Below are 19,014 nucleotides of genomic sequence, written 5' to 3' on the forward strand. Positions count from 1 at the left end.
TCTCTAATACAGTTTAATCAGTAGAAGAAGTCAAACACAATGGATTTACTCAGGGAAATCTGCAGTTCTGATCCCACCTGCCCCTATACCACGGCACCAGCATACAACTGCCATTCTATCTATCTATATATCTATCTTTCTCTCTCTCGCTATCTCTCTCTCTCGCTATCTCTCTCTCTCTCTCTCTCTATCTCTTGTTTGTACCTCAAATTTGTTGAACCGTGTCTAACTGCTTTGTTCATTAGGGACTGCATTCATTCCATTACACGAACATGTCTTGATTTGCACAAAGTCCCTAATTAGTAATGCATTTACCTAATTAGGATCTTCTCTAAATGGATTCTGCTGCAGATGATAGATGGATGAAGAAAAAAAAGTGCTGTGGGATTAGAGCCTTTTCAAAATTTCAAGCCATGTTTTGCAGATGTCAGATTGATTAAATAAACGTGTAGGTGGATTTGTTCAGATGTTGCCTGTTTACATTTGCAAAGGAAATTGTGCCTGAGCCTGTCGCTGATTGTCAGAGACAGGCTGCACAACCACTCTGCAGTTCTGTACTTGATGGGTTGAGCTACAGTGGCAGGGCTGTCAGACACGTATACCTCAGTGTCAGGTGAATGATTAGCAACACCAGTTAAGAGGATTCATGTACCTCTCTTTCTCTCACATTCTCCCTCATTGATTTTCTGTTTATAGATGTATTATTCCTGTCTGTCAATGCTGTATATCCATTGAAAGGTTTACCATGAAATTATGTACACAATAATTTTCCATGTTTTACCATACTTGTCTTTTCTGTACAATGCTTTACTGCATTGGCTTTTCCATGGTTAAAAAAACAAAACAAACAAAAACAAAAAAACTTTAATAGGGTTTATTAGGTCTTTCAACACTGTAGACCTGTATATAGGTCTAGGAAAGAGAACTCCACTCCACACTACAGAGCGTTCTAGCAGTATAGGAAAGAGAACTCCACTCAACATTGCAGACCAGTAAAATAAATACTAATATGATATGTAAGACTGTTTCATTTAATGTATTATTAAATATGTCTGGAGTTTACATAATTAAAATAAGGCATTTGTGTAGTGAGGTTATGATAACCAACATACAAGTGTATTTTTGTGTGTTTCTGCAGCGCCCCATTCTGTTTATTAAAATTTGTGGCGCACGTTCTGCTTCTTACCACTGTGTCTCAGTCCAGATACATATCTATCAGTTTCCCTAGTTTACTTGACAGTCTCTCTGTCAATCTGTCTATCTCCGACTAACTAATTCCTGCGTATATCTATTTCACTCAGTGTTAGTGCCTCCTGTGTTGTGCTGGTTGTTGATGGGTTTATTACCTGCTGCTGTGAACCTGGGGACAAGGGGCTGTATTCAGTAACGCTTGTATTACTGCTATTAAAAAGAAACCAACATGTTGATGTTAAAAAGCTTCAAGTAGTGGTGACCATGCACAGCACAAGTGAGTGTCTTAACCGTTGAGCAAAAGAGCCAGGCTCATCTGCTGGAGTGGTTATAGAGGCTGAAGAGCCGCCTCCAATAATACAAACAAAAACTCCACAAGAGCTACTTTGTAATTGCTGTTGGACCTCTCTTTAATGACAGTCATTCTAACATCTAACTGCTGTCGATGAATCAGCCACTTTGCATAATACCTTTTAGAATTCTTCTTATCTGTCTACTAAAAATGAATCGGTTCATTTAGAACAGTTAAGCTTGTGGTTTTGGTTTTAGGTTCCCATAATATATCCAGACAAACAAATGATTTGCTGTGTGAAGTGTCTCCCCGTTATGAGGAAGTGAGGTTTTAAAAACAGAACTGGCTAGTTAATTAGCCCTCACGAGGGGTGATGTAATTAAACATGGAAGTATTTAAATATTATATGCAGCCCTTTTGACAGCAGCCTCTAAATGAATTCAGTTTGTTATTTATTTTGTAATTCACAAACTCTGTTAATTGCCGGTTAGGCCACAGTAAATTGTCATCGAGCCCTTCGCTAGTTCACTTTTTTCAGTATTTTGCATTTCTCGAAAGTCATAGCGAAATAAAAGGGAGCACTGTATTATGAATTATTAACTAAATACAGAGAAATGTTTATAGGTGTGTGGAAGGGTGGTGGGTAATTCACTGACACGCGAGACAGAACAGTTGTACTTGGAACACCGCCCAGATGCCCAGTTTTATTTTCAGCAATTTTACGGTTTTACCCGCAGAGGGCACTGTTGTCCGTGGGCTGCCTATCAACAATGATAAACAGCACCACGGAAATACCAAAGCTGGTAAGTTGAATGAACTGCGGGCGCACTCGCAGGTCCTCAAAATAATATAGAGAACAGAAGGCGAAAAGAACAAGGGAAAATAAAACAGTAATAAAACTACAAATAAAAGGTGTTGCACTCGGCAGGGTTATCCTGGTCGCTGCTACCCGCACGACCCGGATCACCGTCCTACTCTGGCGGGTCCCTGCCTACTCTAAACAATAGTTTGGGGTTCTGCCCAGGGGTTCCCCGCTGTCACTCTCTGGCTTGTTCGCTGTTCCCAACTGGTTTCTCCGTCCTTGACCAGCGCTTCCGCACACAAAGCGCGTCTACAAAGGCAGACCTGAGGAAACAGCAGAGCCTTATTTTATAGGACCAACAATCACCCAAGACCCTCCTCTCAGCCATTCTTCACACACCCACTTTCCCACCTCCCCGTGTCACTGCCATGACTCACAGGCGGTTGTTGGACGACTGCCGCCCTCTTCCTGCAGCCCTGTGAACACGCCAGCAGAGTCAGCACAGATCTCTCCCTGTTACAAGGTGTTTAAGGTTTAATCACAATTTCGGTCCCTGGATGGACCATACTTTGTAAATTTGGCTCAGTCTGTAAATTTTTCAATGGTCAAGTTTTAACTGTACATTTTGGGTTCCTGTCCTTAATGTAGATTCCACTTTGATCCTTAGTAAAGCTGTCTGGACCCCAAATAAGCTGATAAAACCAATGCAAGTGCAACCCTATTGATAATAACTGATATGACGTTATATATGAGATGTTATAATATGTATTTGGTGACAATAATTGCTTTACAACTGTATGTATTGTATTGTTACACACTATACACATACTGCAGGGTGAACCATTAGTGTATATGTCAGTAAATCATACTAATGCGGCTGGTCTGAGATATTTAAACATTTTAATTACAAGCCTGGCTAAACTCTTGATTAGTGACCTGCGTCGCTGTAATTATTGGCACTAATTTTAGTTTGTCTCTGAATTGAACTGAGTGATACTGTTCCAGCACTGAGTAGAACATACTGTTCACTCGAGGATGCAAATTAAAAGCTGCAGTGGTCCGATCTGAAGCAAGAGGCAGCGAGCCATGCTCGAGGACCCATAATAGAACAGAGGGGCCCGGGACACTGCAGAGATACAGCTGTGGGCCAGGTCATGTGGTTTTGTTAGTCTCTACACCAGTCTGCATGACCAAAACTTTACAGGGCTTTCCACAGGGCTGGATTTCATTCTGTGCCAGGAGTTGAAATACGGTTTCAAAGGCGGGTGTGGACTATTGTTAAAAATGCGATGGATTAGATTGACCGGGTTCTGTCATGCATTGACAAATAAAACTGATAATGTTACATAAACAGTTACCACCAACCAATAAATAATCCTGTTGTTTAGAACTGCTCACAGTAGATGGTTCATACAGTATGTTTTATAATTAGGTTCTGTTGATGTTGGCAAATGTAAGAGGCTGGAGGCGGCAGCCATGAAAAAGAGCCAGGCTCTGCTGCAGATGCGGTTCTAGAGCTTTTTCAACCTCGCCTCACAGACAGAGATCTGAATCTGTAATGGCAGTGCATCACACAGCTCTTCACAGCAACTCTGTGTCGTGGCCCCCCCCACCCCCGTTCCTGTTCCCCTCCCTTGCAGCCTGTCTTGACGCTCTCCTGCTCCAATACATTATGTTTTTCCCGTCTGGAGAATCTGCAGTACCGGAACTGAATAGAATTTCTCATTCCATTAAAGTAATGTGACAATCTTACAATGTAGCCCCACATAGCTGAGCTGAATCATTTTTCTACTTTTATAAATCCAGAGAAGTCACGGGTGAGCCATCACTAATCATTCCTGCGTCTCTCTTTTCCACTGCTGTGGACTAATGTGACTGTCAGTGGGGCTTCAGTGCTGCAGACAGCAACAAGAGCCCTCTCTTTGAACTGCCCATTACCAAGCAGCTGTGCACTGCGCTCCTGTGGCTGTCGCGCCAATCACGAACACGCTTTGTTGTGCTTTTTAAAGTAGCTTGTTATGCGTTGATTTTTCATGACGCTCGTATTTATTGCTTTATCCAGCAGTCGGGACACCCAATACCTTTTCTACTTGCTGCAGAAGAGACCTTTGTAATGTTCTATTTTTTCAGTTATGAGTTATTATGGATTTCACATTTAATCTGTTAGTGCTAACCGAGTTCTGTATTTTTTTAACATATTATTGGCTTTATCAACATTATTACTCGTCCACCTTTTAATGTGCTGAGGTTTGTTTAAGCTGATAAGGATACTGTATGAACCTGTTTCAAATTCAGCTCGATTGATCTTGGTACATTTGGTACAGATCACATGGTCTGATTGCAGGGTTCCCATTGGAGTGAGTGACACATGAAGTGATTAGGTACCAAGAAGCAGCTAACAGTTTGATTTAAATCAATCTTATAAACCATGTTAGCTTAAAATGCCCAAGATAAGTAGAGGCTGATTCAAGGCTAGCCATGCCATACTGTTGGAAGATTATGATAAATGTCCCGCGTTAAGTTGCTTTAAAATTGGAATAGAGCTTCAAACTGCTGACAGAAAAGAAGCTGAAAAGCCTGACACTACAATGATCCTGTAATACCAGGCGTATTTATTTCTCCATATTGGCATAACTTTGACCTTTATTGCTTACTTTGACCTCTGGTTGCAGATTGGATTGCACACTACAACAGTCCCTGGAGCAATGCTGGAGCGAGAAGCAATCTAGTTTTACAGCCAGTTTCATGGTGCTGGTGAACATTAATACAGGCTTAACATTAATAGAGGTTTGTGAATAGGATTCAGGCATTTTCAGATTTCACAGCACAGCTGAATTAGCTTCATTATAGATAACAATCCCCATAATAAAGCCTGGCTTAATCGTCCCTAGCTGTTAAACACTCGGTAGTCCTGAGTTTAGAAATACAAAAAGAAACTTCATACATTTCATTCAAATCATGTGACAATATGATCTTTCAGTGAATGTATTAAGTTTCTTTATGTATTTCTAAAGAAGTCCAGATAATAATGCTATAGGATGCAGTGGGAGTTGTAGAGACAGTAATTAAACAATAGTACTGCTGGTGGGTGTTTCGTGTTCGAATATTCTTACAAAATTATCATTAATTTGGCTGAATATTGTCTGGAAGTAAACTTGATTCCCCATCAAGTGATCCAATACAGAAAGGAGAGCAGCACTGAGAGGAGTGTACTGTGTAATGCAGTAGCATCGTGGAGTCTGGCCATGTGTCTGTGGGTGTGCGGATCATTAATCCATAAACATTAAGTCAGCCATTTCAGAAGGGTGTCTGTCTCTGCCTCTGTTTGGTAGGCTGCCTGGGTTTCCAGAGGCCAGCTTCAGATGTTGATGTCATTCTAACTTTGTTACTGTACTACGTTAGTGTCGTGTTTCCGGAATGGAGAGCAGATCGATCAAACAGCCAGACACGCTAGTAACGCTTCACCGATGGAGCTAAACTAATACTAATTAAGTGCCTTAATGTTAACTAAGCTCTGAGACTGAGCAAAATGTTGCGCACAGCATTTTTTAAGGGCTTGTCTGTATACCTGTTGTACTGTACAACATCATACACTTTTAGAAACAGCTAATGGAATTACCTCATAGCAGACACTGCCACCAGTGGTTAAAAGTTGTAACTGTGGTTTCTTTGTCTTTTGAAAACAAGATATCTCAAGGAGGAGTGCCAGGCTGTGCCGAATCTATCAGGGGAGATTTCATTGTGAGATCCCTGATCCACGTCGTACCTCAATTTAGAACCACTTTACTAATAGATGACTAACTGATTGTGAAGAGATACAGTATGTGTGTGTGTGTCTATCTTAGAGACCACACCTGTTGCAACCTACATGGTCGCCAATGTATTTGTGACAAGCCCTGTTGGCACTGCAAAGATTAAATACTGGTAAGTAAAAATTAAAACTGGGGTACTGCCCCGTGTATTAAAATATTAAATCTTTCCTTTGTGTCTTTCTTTCCCAGCATCCGGTAGTAATTAGAGGGTCAGTGATGCTAGCATTAAAAGGCTCAAGAAATTCCCAAGCGTTTGCAAAAGGCTCTTCTCCATTGTAACCTGGTCTGTGCTTCTGCAGCATCACTGCAACCCGGACCCTTTCACCACTGCCAGTAGCTAATGGCCTTTTCAGACTTCTGATTGGAAATGAAGCAAGTCACAGGGAGATGCAGGACTGGAGAAAGAGGATTCTCATGTGGACCCTTGTGCAGAATTAGCTTTTGGTTCAAGAGTGAAAATGTATTACGCTGATTCTGTATCTGTGACAGCCTAGTTGCCCAGTCCTGAGTTAATAATATTAATGATAATTAATAGTAATGTCTTCACGGTATGTGCACGCCAGGCTGTAAAAGATGGACCTGGGAATTAAAAAAATAAATAAATAAAAAATTTGAAATTAAGAAAGGTTACTGAACTGAGTAGAACACCTCCTCCTTCATGATACAATTACATGGAGAGTATGTACGCTGATTTGTGAATGTCAGCCTCTGTGTGTGACCAGAGAAAAGCTCCAGAGTAAGCCTTGGAAATGGTAAAAAGGCCACTAGTAGTTGCTTGGAGTGGGATATGTGACCTAGCAGACTTATCACAACACTGAAGCAACACCATTTAGCAAAAAAAGGCATTTTATATTTTTGTTTTGCCTGCTGAGCTATGACAGAGAGCAAAGGTGTCACTGATAACCTCCAACTGCTGCAAGTAGAGGTAAGCGCTTGCCTGCTTGTGTCCCTGCAAGGGAAACTACTGTGGGGTATGTAAACAAAGGTGAGAGGTAACAGAGAAGCTGTGTAAGAATGTAGGATGTGGGACACAGCTTGTTTTAAATGGAAGTGCTATTGGTGACTGTTGCAGTTAAGTTGTTGGCCAGGGTGTTGAATTCCTGCATTTACTCACACAGCTACGAGTTGCTGTTAACCCGAAAACAGTCCCCACTCACTGACAGAGGTTAAACCTTGTATACCAGGCTTATCCGGGCCCTCCTGTGAGTGAGGCCTGCTGAAATAGCTTCAACTCGTAAACAGGAAGATCAACTGCCATAAAAAAATCTAATCACTGTCGCTGTAGTACTTGGGTTTTCCTGTCCTAGCTAGATTTAATGCAGTGATTATGGGGGGGGAAAAACAATAAAGCTCAGAGTGAGTCCTTTACACAGTGCGGCAGGGCGTGTTGTTAGGAAGAGCAGAGCTTTGGAACAGAACAGTTACAATGGCTATCTTCCATTTCCACTGCTGTACATAAAGCCAGCGTGCTTTCTTTGTGTTCAATATTCTTCACATTCTTTTAAATGCTGCACATTCTCACACACATTTCAGGTATTTATGAAAAGTGATGGAGGGATTGTTATGATGGCTCTTCAGATTGGTTGCATTTGATGAAAATAGTGGTGCCAAACCATTTTGTAGATGAAATTTCCATTCTTTGTTATTTAAAAATAACACGGTTAAGAAATGAAGCAGCGTTTTGGCTAGACTGCCTTCATCAGATAACTGTGTTATGAAATAGTCTCTATATGCTATATATATTAACACTCAAGCAGACCTCGGAATTAGGTTCTCTAAAGAAAAGTGCTTTTGCCTTTGTAGTGATTCAAATGAAAATAAATGCATTCCACGAAGGATCATAAAATAGCCCAGAGGTGTACTAAGTGAAAGAAGGGTGAATCTAGCAATGACATATCTCTCCCGTTTGTCCTATTTCTTCATTGTTCTTATTCAAGGTCGCAAACCTAATAGGACAGGACAGGAAGATAGCTGCGACACATATGGACCCATCACAGAGGTGATGATTCAAAGCACATGCTTATTCCCACATCACAGACAACAGCAAGCCATGTCATGAAGTGGGTGAGAAAAAACAAACAACATCTTCAGTACAGCATTAGCTTTCATGCTTCGTACTGTATAATGTCTTCCCTGGGCGAAAGACATTGTCTAAGTGTTATCCAGATTTCCTTCAGCTGTGTTGGATTGGGCGCAGAAATTGGGTCACGGCACAAGGCTATTTATTTGTATGTGTGAGTATTGTATTGTATTTGTTTGGAGTCTATGGGTTGATGATACGAGTGGTCTTGGTTGCCCTTGCCAAGTAGTTTGAGCTACATTTTAGCAATGTAGCACTCTGGGCAAAGGTGAAACGAAAATGCAGCTAATTGGTTTGATTTTTTTATTTTTCTACTTTTTATTCTTCTCCCCCAGTTTGAAAAGCCCATTTGAATCAGTTTTCACTGACCAGCCAATCGCCTCTTTTTACCCGGCAAACCGAAGCAGTGACTGTTGCAAGCTACTGAACCCTGGAGGACAGACTTGAGCAATGGCATCCCAGTGATAGGAAACAATACTGATAATCCATTACCATACAATACTGGTATGGTTCCTTCAGTGTAATACACTGCAAAACTGCTGAAAACAATAACGGTATCCTGAAAACCATGTGGCCTGTTGTTTAGAGAAGCGCCAAAGTTAACCACTTTTAATTCTGATTTTTCTTTATGACTCGCTAACATTTCCCATTAGTCACTGATTGGGATGGTTTAAGCGGCTGCCTCGCTTCAAGAGGAGGAGAATGCTTTCACCATGCGTGTTCTTAATGTGAGAATTAACAGGCAATGTAGCCTGGGGTCCCTGACTCTGACTCTGTCTGAAAGTTGGATCCTTTCTGGTTTGTTTTGTGGTACTGTAGGTTGTGATTACAGTCTGTACAGTATACAGTACCTTAATATATAAAAGAGATTGGTTTTCTTTTTACTTACTTGACAGCATACTGCATATTGATCAAGAAATGGCATCATTTACCACACATGCTTAAATACTATATGAGAAAAGGAATGTAAAAACGTACAGTATGATAGTATAGTGAAAAACAACCCTTGCAGAAATTGTTTATAAGTTAGCTTTAATACACTTTAATAATAATAATAATAATAATAATAATAATAATAATAATAATAATAAATAATTCTGTGGAGAAAAAAGTGTAATGCGTAATAAATAAAAAAAACTACTCTGTAAAAAAATTGCCATATTATAATACTGGAGCAAAAGTTGAACTAAAAATGAGCCACTTGGATGAACTGGCATTTCCCTAATTTGTTTCACCTTGGAGACTCCCTCTGTCAATCCAGACTGAACTCTGATAGCCCAGCCTGTCAAGCTCGCTTCAAAATGCTGCCTTCCCAAGTGCTTGCCCAAGTCAAAACAGGAAAAGGCCAGCCTCTGTTGAAAAGAATAGGACCTGGCATGTGTAGAATCCAGCCCTTTATCAAAGCAAAGTAAAGCATCTCTCTAGAAGTGGCACACGCACACACACTGGGTGAACATCGAAAAAAAGGAAGAGTTTCATTCAGTTTTTCTTTTAGTATCTTGTAGCCCGAAATGTTTCATTGGTTTTCGATGCGCTAGAAGCAAGTTGTTTCTGTATCTCGTTTTTTCTGGTGAATGTTTTTCTTGGGGTTGATGAGGCGCGCAGTGACAGGCAGCCCAGGAGCAAATGAGTGGTGTCTTCAGTACACCCCTCCCCACTATATTAGTGGGAGAAGTGGTCGCTTTTGTATGTATCTGATATTTTTCAAGTGCTCTTTGAAGTGCGTGTGTGGGGAATGGAGCATGAAGACAATATATCATTGTCAAGTAGGTAAATGTAAGGAATGCTATGGTCAAGCACCGGAAAGCTGTGCAAAATAAGCCAGAAATAAACCTGGCGATCATGATTGGGAAGCACTGCTGTACAGCATGTACACACAGTCTCACTCTTACCATGGCAAATTTCTGCATGATGCTTCCCATGTTTTTTGCATCCCATGTCTTGCCAAGGGCATTCACACTGTTGTATTACTTCCCTGAGATTTCCAATGCTTGCCTGCCTTTTACCAGGACTGCGTTCACTGTATTCCCCACTGAACTGCTCTTAGGTGTCCTGTGACTGACCACAGCCTCCGCTCTGCTCTTTCTACTCAAACACTCTCCGCTCCAATTCCCTCAGCTATCACGCCAAGCTCACCGAGCACACCTCTCGCTCCACAGGGCACTGTTTGTTTTGCTGCAGCTTGTTTTTGTGCCTTTTTGAGCTAAAAATAACGTTACCCAGACTGGGAGCAGGAGGGAAGAGAAGGCAAGCTTGCTGTGTACAGTTTGCACAGAGCAGAGACCAGATCTTGCAGAGATGTTTACCTGATTCACTCCTGAGCTTACTTGAACTGTTAAAGGACACTATTAAAATACCACTGTTGAATGAGGTCTTTGAGGTCTTGAAAGCAAGTGTTTGTATATCATAGTTAATGTAACAAAGAGTATCAATTATTCCATTATAACACCCAATTCTGCCCTGTAGAAACTCTTAAGAACCACTACAGCTTTACCAGCAACAGCAAACCAATGGAGTGGTGCAGCACACAGGTCATACTGTAGTACCATGAAAATGACAATGGTGCCTCTGTGATACAGCTCTGTCAGTGCCCCTGAGGCCAGGGCCATTGCAGATCATTTATTAAAGGATGGCATTACCCTTATAAAAGTTTACCATGGTATTTTTGTTGTTTTCCCGTGCTTCTCATGGTTATACAGTGCATTTACCATACTTTACCCTGTTTTGCCACGTTTTTAATATGCTTTGTCATACCTCGTTCGTTACTGTGCTTTAAGACACTTTGCTATGCTTTTGCTATGGTACACTTTAGTAAGGGTGGGATCATCATATTTCCACGTCCTAAAATAATGTTTTTCTTGATTACTGAGGGAGTTTTGTTATTGAACTGTCATGTTCTTTTTTTAAGAACATTTTCTCCTTTTGAATGAGATTTTTCAGCTCATGTCTGTTTGGAAAGCCAATAGATGACATCACTGTCGGAAGTCTGATATGTCGGGCTGAAGTTCCTGAAAGGGATTTTGCTGTTTATTCCGATCTGGTTGAAATACTTATGCTAATGCAGGATAAATATACATAAGATAACATTAAACAACACTGACAGTGTAGCTAGTGCCTGTGCTGAAATGGGACAGGAAAGAGATCCATGTGGCTTTTAAAATGTCTTCAGCTATCGCTGGGTTTAGGTTACGCAGAAGTTAACATTATGCCAAATTACCTAGATTTGTAATGAAGTGTGAGGCTTTGCTAATCATGTTCAAGTGATTGTTTAATTCCTGTTGCCTTATACATTTGCATAATTCAAATTCTTGCTAATCAATTTGGAAAATCTCATTTGCCATTTTAACCGCTTTCAGTGCAAGTAAGACCAGGAATTAAAGTTTTAAGTGGCTAGCAAAAGTGGTTCCCCTACTGCTTCTTCATGGGCTTGTTATCTAAAGCCAGGACTCCTACAGTATATAGTGGACAATGTAATGTAGTTGTCTAGAGTATTTATTTAGCTGTCTTGTCGTCTCCCACTGGGGTGATAGGCCTATAGCCCTAGCAACAGGGATATAGCTGAGGCCCCCGTATGTAGATGTATGTCCGTCTGTACATTCAACATGCAGCTCTTTAGAGCTTTTTCATATATCTATACAACCGCTTATACAATTGTAATGAAACCTGATTTTAGAGTCTGGGCGTGTTTGTCTGTATATTAGTTCATCACACTTACAATTTCCATGTACGTACAGTATGATGGATGTACAGCAGTTAACTTTATCGTCCAGGGGAAGTACAGTATGTCACTAACATACGTTAATCCAGGTTCCGGATTTATCACTTTGATTTTATTCTTATCAGTTTATTTTGCTTGGCTTTCCCACAGGGTGGGTTTGGGCGTCAGTTTAACCTCATCGGTTGTCTCTACATTATTTTCTGGACACTACTAATCATTTTTTGTGCCACTAACGTTTTGTCCCAGTTGGCTACAGTAATTAAAATAATTTCTCTTTTATTTCCATCCCTTAAGAAATCAGATTTGAAGCCTTTTCCCTTTAAATGCATAGTGAGTGCATGTGTTACCTGCTGGGCTGCCCACACCTTGACAGTGGCTGGCTTGCTGTACTGTACTGTACTGTACTGTGTTGTAGAATTGCTGGACTGATTGAACAGTTCCATCTGGCCTCCTCTCTTAGAAGAGTTAATTTGTAGCACCGGATTAAGTGATCAGCTTGCAATTAGCAGACCTTGTAATAATGCTGCCGTGTTATCGGCTTTGTTTCCCTGCGTTTGATGCATGTGGCAGGCTTCTTATCGGGGCTGTGTCTGGCACTCCGAACTGGTGCACTGAGAGTCTTTCAGCTTCTCTCGTCCTTGGATGGGGTTTCTCTGGGAGCTGAACAAGCTGCAAGATCGCATTGCAATGGGCAACTGCCTCAAGTATTATTCCTGGGTGACTTCATACTGTCATTATCCTTCTATGTACTCACCTTGTTGGTGGTCTGATTTGCTTTTCCTAAAGGTAGTTTTAGCTGTAGATGCACTCTGTGAGCTAAACACACAGGCACCTGCTAATAAATGCAGTAGCAGGAGATTATAAATGATGTCTTTAAGCTCCACTGTACATCAGCTTACACGGTAAGATGTACAAGTTACACTTCCAAAACCTTATGGAGCACCACATTCCTACAGTCTGTTCGCCCCTGTACTTTGCTTCCTGTTTTATTTCCCTTGGTGGTCTCCATTCCATGCCCAACTCTGCTAAGCTTCTGAGACTTGCCCATGCCACAAGGTCACAGTGCAGCAGCGGTACACTTCAGAACATCAGGTACTGCACAGGTTCATTCAGAATCAGCAGCCGGCTCAGGCACATAATCTTTCAAGAGAAGACCACTGTTGGGAGAAGCTAGCAATACTGTGCCTCCTATCAGCTTCTTCTCAGGATCACTTGGTTCTATTGTCCTGTTTAATTTGATTTGGATACCAGCATTCAGCATCGTTTTCTCAGCAACAACATTTTTTGTATTACTGTGTTCTGTTTGACCTGGTGCTTGGCATGGTATTATTGCAGTCCCTTTTGTACCATTAAGGAGTGTATCAGCTTGAACACAGGCAGAGACAAAGCAAATGTAATATAGGACTTATTAGAGGCAGCCAGGTTTATTCAGCTCACAGCAATCAGCCAGGCAGCTTTTCAATAAAACCTCCTTATCCCAAATTACTCCATTACGGTGGAAGAAACTGAGAAATTGCACGAACACTTAAAACCTTGCCTTGTCTCGGGAGCCTTTCTAAAATGGAGTCTTTTAACTCAATTTATATTTTATAACCTTCTGGGGCTTTGAGCATGGGGTTGTTTGTATTAAACATTTGCAGGAAAAGATACAAAAAAGTTCCCTTGCTGGTTGCTATACAAGCGGCAATGTCATACACTCAGGGTTCTGTTTTACACCAGCATACAATCCCTTCCTTTTCTGTTAAAAAAAAACACGCAGGCCACTGCTCTAAAGCCATTCGGCACCCAGTGTGCAGCGAACGGTCTGATATATTATCAGCCCAGTGCTTTATTACAGATCAGGTTCCAGTTTGGGGTTAGCAGCTGGTGTAGCCTTACTGCTTTTTAAACAGTGTGTCTGCTCTTGTGAAGGATTGTTACACCAAGGATAGAATTTTGAAGGAATTGTGGTATCATTTTTAATACACTCCCACCAGTACTACTGACAGAAGCATTAGGCAAACCACTGTGGTTGAACTACAGCTTTACCAGCGATGGAAGTGGTTGTAACAGTATTGCACGGTGGTCCTGACACTCCAGTAAGTATGACATCCCATTGGTATGCCATAATATCAGAATGGTACCACTGTGGTATACAAGTGTGCAACTATTGCCCTTGAGTACAAAGTCTTTCATCTTTCTTCAGATGATTAATTCTGTATGAACGAAGCAGGGTCCCCGGCATGAATATAAAACCATTTTGCTTTCAAGACAGTTTGATTTGAAGTTTTGCCCTAACTGTCACTGGGTCAGACCTCCAGCTGGTCGCGGATCAGACACAGAGATTTTTTTTCTTTTTTTTTCCCTAGTAATATTTTTTCCTGTAGTGCGCTGCATTGTTTGAAGTGCATGTTAATGGTTAGCTTTGTTTAAGCCTGTCCATCAACTGCATATTTATTTGCATTCCCTGATTTTTATTTTCATTTCATGTTTACCATTACAGCAGGTATTGCATTTAAGCAATACATTGTGCCTATCATTGTATTGTTATAAAACCACTCGGGACGATTACCCATTACCGCTACTAAGCTGTTTCTTGCATGGTTAGGCACTAGTCAGGTAAATTATTTATTGTACTAAAAATACATATATTGTAAACGATCAGCAACTCTCATGGTTCGTTGCCCCTTTTAAGCAGGACCCAGGACATGCAAATGGAAGTTTAAGTGCTTGCGCACACTTTTAATAAACACAAAACAAATAAACAAACAAAACAGAAACAAAACCTAACTCCATTTTGGAGCTCTGACTATACACTAACAGGTCCCTGACTAACACGCAGGACAGCTAAGCCATTTACCTGTCACAAAACACAACACACAGAAAAGGCTTACACACAATACCTTCTAGACGGTTGCACACACTCACAACCGTGCACTTCACACAACAGCCCTGAGCACACTGGCTGCTTTCTTTAAATAGCCTGCACCTGGCTCTAATTTACAATTAGCACCAGGTGCAGGGGATAACTAATAATAAAATAATTAACACAAATTCAGTTAAGACCCACACACCAATGTGCATTCGCCCCTGTTTTTGGGCAGGGAAAACTTAACCCCTTCCCTGCCGTATTACTATATATATAAAATCTTCAAAACATTTGTCTGCATCCTGCTACAGACTTTCTGTGCAGACCCATCAGCAATTAACCTTTCAGTTTGCTGTAGAAGGCCAGCTATCCGTTTTACTCTTACTGTGGATAATAGTTTCATACTGGTTGTTACTCAATACAGCAGTGGGAGTGGGAGACAGTCCCACACCTAAGGGAGGTGTAGGTTTCTGAATTCTTGTGTTATTAAAAACAATAGAAGCATTTTTTTGTGTATACGCTCGCTTTGGTGTAAAATCCAGCGCTGTTTTTATCTTGCTTTCAGTAGGGGGCTGGATGCTGGATAAACGTAGCTAGAGGATTTAGTGTCACCCCGAGCAGGTCTGCCCACACACCACCCGAGCCAAGGCCTTGTTGCCATGGAGACCGTCCTTGAGGAGAATCTGTGGAAACGAGAGTGGTTTCATTCGGATGGAGTTTGCCTTGCCGCTATACATGACAATGGGGCTGTGTTTAAGAAGTCCAATACTGTAGTCATTGAATCAGAGAAACTGAACGATTATGTTATTAAAAAGATGGCCTTTATTTGACCCCCCTTGGAATAGAGGTTAACTTCTGTGCATCCAGGAGCTGTCAGAAAGTTTTGCTTTGTCGATGACAACAAACATCAGTCGACTGGTTTTTGCAGGGCTGGGAATAAGGTATCTCATTGCTTTGTAGTTTATGGGGCTTACTGTCCTGCTAACCCCTCCCTCGAAGTTTAGATTGTTAGTTCAGGCTCAGATGAAGTAAAAACACCCACATGACCTTGAGGTATAGCCCAAAGGTCAGTGTATTTGAAGGTCAGAAGATACAATGATGTCTGCTCAATTAATCTAAAGAGGATTGAATCTAAATACTGCCACTGAGATAATTAGAATTTGTGTACCAACATTATGAAAATAAAACATCTCACAGTGTGCATATTAGTCCCTTAACTGTATTTCTGTCTGTAAAAACGCCAGACAGGGCCCTGCTTAGTACTTTGGAGGACAGTGTTAAGATCCGTCATTTAGGTCAACTGAATAGACTCCAGTAAGTTTGGAAACGCTCTCTGTAACTTTATTTTGTGTGTGCCTTACGAAACAAACATACTTTTAACTTCTAACGAGGGAGCCAAAAATTGTACCTTTTTTCATGCTTCTGTTTCCATATTTGAACACAAAAAAGCTAAATAGTGAAACTAAGCGGACGGCTGATGGCACACGTTTTGGATTATGTAAAAACATAACCTAGAGTGGAGCACAATGGACTTCAATTCATTAGTTAATTATATTATACAACAATAATATATACTGTATCTCATGGATTTCAATCTTTTGCCAACTTCCTCATTTCTGTTTATGTAAGTTAAGAAAATATGTAGGGCTTGTCACATTCCTGCATCGGGATTGATTCTAACATTCTGCAATGGTGAATTGCAAACTGATACACTTTTAGAAAGAATTACACTTTGTTGTTATACATACAATGGTGATTTTTCCAATTGAAGTAGAGATGCTCTTATTAGAACGAGCCTATAAAAATGAGCCGGGTAGCTAAAGGGATGACTGACAGGGTTTGCTGACTGTTGAGTGAATTCAAGGTACTTAAGGTAACTGATCTGGGAGTATTTCCAGCTCTGGCAGTGCCTTGGCTGCTGGCCAGGCCAGGGCAGGAGGAGCAGTGAGAGGCTGGGGCTTGAACCGAACACATCTATCCGTTCGACCTCATTTCAGCAACAGGATCTCGTCTAAGAGCTCAGGCTGTCAAAAGATTTTCAGTAGTCAGGCCTCCTGAATGCTGAAAACAAGCATGCCAGCTCCTGAAAGGGATGCATCAGTGATTATTTCTTTACGGCATTGTCGTTTTTCCTTTCTTTCATTCTTTATCAGCCACATTAAGCTCTCTCTCAAGTTCCTGTCAGGTAATGAACAAGGAGTTAGAGATTGGGGTATCTTTTCAAAGCTATTTACTTCAAAACATTATTACTGGACAGCTATGGCCAAAAGTGTAGCATCACCCTATAGAATTAACAATTTTTGCCTTATAAAGTTGAATGAAACCTGCTGAATAATGTTGCGTTAACATATTGAAGTGCAGAAGTCAGTATATTGGACTTGTCATGTGACATAGCAAAAAAGATGATTTTAACAGACACCAATGAATTGTATTTTCATGCCAAATTCAATATGATTGTTGGACACTGTCACACTTTCTCAGAAGCAAACAGGTGGTGCAATGTTCTGAAGAAGTAATCCCATCAGAAAACAAGCGGTCAGTCTCACCACTCTGTTGCTGTAGTTATTGGCCATTGTTTCGTCACTCTTTCCCTTGGCGCTGTGCCCTGTTCTGGGGTTACCAGCCTGACCGGCTGTCTTTTTGGATTTGCCTTAAGCCCCTTTACAGTACATGTGGACAATCTGCCGGTTCCATTGTTTGCTGCCCTGCAAGACAGCTTTAGTTTACTGTAGCTGCCACCTACAATGCTGACCTAGACGCTCTGTCTAATATGCCCTCTGCCAATAAGTGCCAAGAGACAATGACCGAGACAGAGGAGGTTAACCCAGTGCCACCACCAATCAAAACCGTGGGCAGCTGTTACAACTATTACAGGAGAGTGGACATCAATAGGCTTCCATACTGTAAATAGAGGTTTGGGAGCAGGAGTGGTTGGCATGTAGACCCCCTTTCAGGGATGATTCTCCAGATTGTAGGTTTAATACTGGAGCTGCACCTGCTGGGCACATAGGTACAGTAAAAGACTTCAGTGTCCAGTACATTAGTGTCTGAAACTGATTTTCTGTGATTTTTGTTCAGTAATGATTTACCTGTTGGTTATTAAAATACTTTTTTCAATGTATGTTTTCATTCATTAAATCAAGTTTGGTATTTTTTCAGTCTTCGAAAAATGTAATTAAAAAAACAAACAAGTGTTTTAGTTTTAATAACTCACAGTGCTATAAAAAAAAATTAAAAAATCACATCCTGGAACTTATTTGTTTGTATTGCTAGTACCTTTTTCCATAATTAAAAAAAAAAAAAAGTAAAAGGAGTTGTTTAATTTTCTTTTACTGGAGAACAGATGGTTCCCTGACACATATATATAAAACACATTTCTTGTGGTAGGCAAACTGCTAACTAAGCCAGCTTATCCCTTCATCCCAGCATTCCAGTTGTCATGGAGGGTTAAGAAAAGGCCTGCTTGGCTCTTTGGAGACAGCTGTGCCCCAGAGTAAGAGCTGCTGTTGGAGTGTAATTGAGTCCAGATGAGGGGCTTGGCTTCATTTACGCGCACACAAGTGGGATTGTCATCTACTGGAATCGGACAAAAGCAGCTTCCGAGGGACCTTGTGTCTGTCACTGATGCTATAAATACCAATCAATCAGTACAGTACTCTGGGCAGACTCGGGAGGCCAGGCCCAGTTTACTATATATTATTTGATTAGGCATATTTGTCTAAAAAAAAAAAAAGATTGCTGTATTTGGGGAGAAAAATTATGTTTGATAAGTGTAATAAAGCATGTGAAAGCATGGTAAAGCAGAAGTAAACATTGCAGAGCATATTAAAAAACATGGCAAGTGCATAGTATAATCAGGGTAAAGCATTGGAACACTGCAAAGTTACCACGCAGATTAACATTGGTAAACATATCCAAGGGTACAGTAAGTCAAGGGGAACTTTCCAACAAACATTCAAACAGTTTAGCACTGTTTTATGAAGCAGCAGCCTACAGTGACGTTTAAAACAACTGGCCTCTTTGTATTTTCAGATATAAATAAGGGGATTGCCTCTAGTCTTAAGCTGTAAAAAGTTGTACTGGTGTTTTTGCATTGATTCTCTTGCTTTTATTTTTAACCCTTTTTTTGTCAGCCCCTCCTGCTGTGTAAACAGTGTGCAGTTACACCACGGCCTCTCTGTTTGTTTAGACCTGGACTCTAGAGTTCCTCTAATGTGTCTGTGGCTCTGTGTGTATGTGACTCTGACTTATTTTCTTAGTATAAATATAAA

General features: G+C 40.8%; 1 protein-coding gene across 3 annotated transcripts in view; it reads left to right on the plus strand.

Moving 5' to 3' along the window:
- Positions 1–19,014, plus strand: part of LOC121297162 (breakpoint cluster region protein) — a 92,059-nt gene that overhangs the window by 19,764 nt on the left and 53,281 nt on the right. Inside the window, exon 1 of one of the 3 annotated variants that reach the window (XM_041223252.1) lies at positions 15,404–15,411. The exons of the other annotated variants lie outside the window; for them this stretch is intronic. The gene's annotated coding sequence lies outside the window, so the exon portion shown is untranslated. Of the gene's footprint in view, positions 1–15,403; positions 15,412–19,014 lie in introns of those variants that run through there. 3 annotated transcript variants of the gene reach the window in all.

This window comes from Polyodon spathula, chromosome 22, assembly GCF_017654505.1.
Source record: "Polyodon spathula isolate WHYD16114869_AA chromosome 22, ASM1765450v1, whole genome shotgun sequence".
NCBI classification, from domain to species: domain Eukaryota; kingdom Metazoa; phylum Chordata; class Actinopteri; order Acipenseriformes; family Polyodontidae; genus Polyodon; species Polyodon spathula.